The sequence below is a fragment of the Charadrius vociferus genome, unplaced genomic scaffold (assembly GCF_000708025.1).
Source record: "Charadrius vociferus isolate BGI_N301 unplaced genomic scaffold, ASM70802v2 scaffold259, whole genome shotgun sequence".
Taxonomy (NCBI): Eukaryota; Metazoa; Chordata; class Aves; order Charadriiformes; family Charadriidae; genus Charadrius; species Charadrius vociferus.
This window is the reverse complement of record NW_009661368.1, coordinates 788,725-793,189: the sequence shown is the minus strand read 5'-3', so window position 1 is coordinate 793,189 and position 4,465 is coordinate 788,725.

Genomic DNA, 4,465 nt, shown 5'->3' with positions numbered 1-4,465 from the left:
TGGGGAGGCGGGTCCGGTAGCCCCGGGGCTAGGAGCCCTAAGGGCCAGGCCGGCCTGAAGGCGAGTGGCATCGAGACACCTCAGACATCTTGGGATCCTGCAAATTTAATACTGAAAACGTGCCAGTTAGAACATGAGTTGACAGATTACTTAAAATAAGTCTAGATCGGGCTGAAAGTTTGAACTGTCTTGCTCTCGGGATGCCTCTGTACACCCATCCTGGGCATAAAGATGTTTGTAGAATTTGTTTCCATTTTAACCATTTTTTATTTTTAATATAGTAGGATCGGGTAACGTGTCAGAGTGGTTGTCTAAGGTAACCTTGTTTATTGGTTTAATTCTGAGATAGAGCAGTTATTTTCATATAAAGGTCTGCTTAGCTACCCTGAGAGCAGTACTGACAAACCTCCGTAGTGGAGAGACCATAAACACAATCTGAAGAAAAACTACTTCTCACTTAAATAATTTTACATGTATTAGCAAGAAGAAAGCATGTAGATTAATCTAGTGATGTCAACAAACCTTTGAAATGTAGGTCTTTCCTTAATCTATAAACCTGGTAGAAGAGAGCGTGAGGCATCCTTGTGTAGACGTTGTGTAGACGGCTGTGAAGGGAGTTCAAACAGCTCCTTGCAGTTGAGGCAAGGTGTGAGTGTCTAGTCAGTTCTCGTTGTAGTTGGTAATCAGTAATTAAAAATAAAACATCCAGTGCTGAATCACTTTTAAGTCGGTGCTGGTTTTTGTACAGTTGATCTTACTCCCGTCATGCCAAAGGCAAAGAAATTGCAGCTATCACTCAAGCCAAGCCAGGTTGTAATTAGTACAGAGGATATTGCTAATTGTTAAGTATAGTTTGCCGTCAGACAGTGTCTAGGCTAATTCAAGTCTTCCCATCCTTTATCTAGTATATTTTGGTTTTACACTGCAAAAGGATACACAGAGAATTCAGTCTATAAATTTAGATAAAATCTGATCCTGATGTAATAGAAGGTAGATTACAGCTCTGTGAGCAAGACTTGGATAAAACCTCTTATTTTGTCACTTGTAATTACAAAATTGAAAAGAGCTTGGACTGCTTTCCATTTCTATCTTCTACAGCATGCTTTGCTTAATGAGCTATAGGAAAGCACAAAGAAGAGTGCAAGTGACAGAAGAGAACAGTGCCTTCTCCAGGGTTTTAAATCTATTGTTTTCCCTCTTTTCTTTTGGAAAGAGGGAGGAAGAACCTCCTGAAGATGATTTGTGCTTGAAGCCGTTGTGCAGCTAATTTTATTGCTGGAGATTTATGAAGTATCGTCTAAGATAATTTTTTTTCTATTGTGCATTCCTAGCATGGTTGAAGTGCCATGCAGTGGGTGTGGTAGCATGCTTAAGGAGTCAGGGCAAATTCATTTCAAGTCACTGGAACCAACCTAATAAAAAGTATTAATCACTGGCTTGCTTTCATCACAAGGAGATGATGTATGAGGAAGGAATGTGATAAACAATTTGATTTCAGATAAAGGTAGGGAGAGAGGCAGGCTTTTTGTGCCAGTTGTAACACAAGTTTATAGAGCTATTTTAGTCACAAGTTCTGTAAAACCTGTGATTCAGACTTGATCATGGCACGTTCAGTTCAGTTTCAGCTTTTGTGAAGTTGAAAGACAGGTTGGGTTTCCTAATCTCTGGGCAGTTAGGGAAGTTTTTTGGGAGGCCTTTTTTTCTTTGTTTGTTTTGGTGGAGAAATTTGATCACTAAGTCCACCATGGAATATAGTGAGATTCTACCATAATGCTTCTTTCCCATCTTGAGACTTTCCACTTTTTAAGTGGAATGGTATTCCATACAGCCCTCCTGGGAGTTGAAAGAATATTTCCAAGAATAAAGCGTAGAAAATGTCTGCCAGTGTATGTTGGCTGTTACTGAAAAGTGTTTGTTAAATTCTGTAGTTTGTAATCTGATCTTCTATTGGAGTTGATGGGAGGTTGGTTTTGGTTTTGTTTTTTTTTTTTATGGGAAGAGGAAAAAAGAAGCTTTATTTAAAAAATGGTAATAAGAAGGTCATACCACAGATTTTCCTGCTTTCTTAAAATAAAATAATATGTACTTAAAGGCTTTCATTTTGATGCCTTCTGCAATTTTGATAAATTAATCTTGCATACCAGTTATAGTTTCCTACAAACAGGGAAGTTTTCAAAACCAATGTGTATGCCTGGATAACTGGATATGTGACCTCAAATCGCTTTTACCTTCCCCTTAATAAGTGAGTTGTACAGACAAACCATTTTTGTCATAAAGACATCTGATGTTCACAAATGCAAATAATATTGTAGAGCACTATTTATAGGTGCCCATAAAGCCATGGAAATACATTTCATAACATTCGGTTAATACTCCTGACCCTGGAGCAGGATATGTGAATTTACAAATGTTGCATTCGAAAGAATGTATCTGAGAAGGGTAGCTTTCTATATTTTGTCTCCATGAAATGCAATCCATACCAAGAGCACTATACAAACACAAAAGCAAAGCTCATCAAGTAAACCCCATTACATAGCAGTGTAGCTAATTTGTTAATAATAGTAATATTTAAATAACACCTGTATAATAAAAACTTAATTTCTTACCCTGAAATTGTGACAGTTGTGGGGTTTTGTAGATTTTAATTTTTGTTTGGATATTATTTTTTTATTTTTATTTTTATTTTCTTGATGGGGAGAACCAACAGTTGGTTTAGTAATGAATGTAATCGTTTTTAAACTATAAAATTACTTTTAGCATTGAACTAGTGATATAAAAGTTTGTTGCTTTTCCTGTGCAGAAATCAGCAATACAATGCAATCCTACCAATAGTATTGTGGCTGTGTAGGTACAAGTATAGTTCAAAGGCGCTCTGCAGCTAGGGACTGCTGCAGATTTTCTGGCTAGATTTTATCCATGCATTTTTATATGGGGACCTAGGTAGGCTTGAGAAATATATCTGTGTTTGAAAAAAAAAAAAAAAAGAATACTAAAGAATTGCAACACTTGGTTTTATATATCTACTGCAAAGAAGCTAGGAGCATATAAGTCCAAAGTAATGTACACTTCAAATAATATTTTTGCTCAGTAAATAGATATTACAAAGTACTTACATTGTTAGCTGAAGAACTAATGCTATTTCACCTGTTAAAGATTGTAGAATCATAGAATTGCTTAGGTTGGAAAAGACCTTTAAGATCATCAAGTCCAACCATTAACCTAATACTGCCAAGTCCACCGCTAATCCACGTCCCCAAGTGCCACATCTACACATCTTTTAAATACCTCCAGGGACAGTGACTCAACCGCTTCCCTTGGCAGCTTCTTCCAATGTGTGATAACCCTTTCTGTGCAGAAATATTGCCTAATATCTAAGCTAAACCTCCCCTGGTGCAACTTGAGGCCGTTTTGTCTTGTCCTGTCTCTTTTTACTAGGGAGAAGAGACCAGCAACCCCCTCACTACAACCTCCTTTCAGGCAGTTGTAGAGAGCGATAAGGTCTCCCCTCAGCCTTCTTTTCTCCAGGCTGAACAACGCCAGTCCCCCCAGCCACTCTAGACCCCTCACCAACTTTGTTGCCCTTCTCTGGACATGCTCCAGCACCTCAATGTCTTTCTAGGATGGACCAGAGAAGCAACCAGAGAGTTAAGATGGAAGAATTTCTGTGTTCTGATTCTGATTCTGCCTCTGCTTTCTTCTTTGGCTGTGAGCAAAACACTTGGCTTCCCCTTCTCCTCCAGGCACCTTCAGTTGTTACTTTGATGCAATGTTTACTTACCGATTGGTGACAAAATGAATTGATTATTTTTAAAGTTCATATATGAGATCTTTTCCAATAAAGTATTTCTAGTTTCCTAGGGTTGTGGGTTTTTCTTTCAATTCATACTTTTGTTTTATTTTGTCTCGCTTTATGGGAAAAGTTGTCTTTGTATCCTGCTGCCTGTCAAATAAACATTTTTTCTGGTGTGCTATAAACCTAGATCCGGTTTTGGAAATACGTTTAAACTTATTCACAGCAAATATTCCCATAAATTAAACACAGGCACCATACCTAGGAATCTGCCCAAATCTAGCAAGAATTGTGTGGAAAGGAGTGACTAGCAGCAATATACTCGAGTAATCAGCGACACCAAAGCTGTCATGCTTCCTGCCACAGAGCTGAGACTGTGATGAACTTGGGAGCACTGTGAAAGCCAGCTCTGGTTAGAACTCCTGAGACGGGTGTGCTTGGTAGGCTCGAGCATCCACTGCTGAGGAAATCCTCAGAATGTACCGTTACAGATTAGTTATTAAGCAAGAGAAATCAGTGAATTATTTCAGATTTTCTCTGCAGAAATATTTGTCTTTCATTCTGAATTCTGACTTTCAGCTAGCTCTGACATCAGGCCCTCAGCGGAGGATGTGTTGCAAGTACTTTAGAAAGTATGCCATTTGTCCCAGCAGTGGATGGTCTGTAAAATATTGC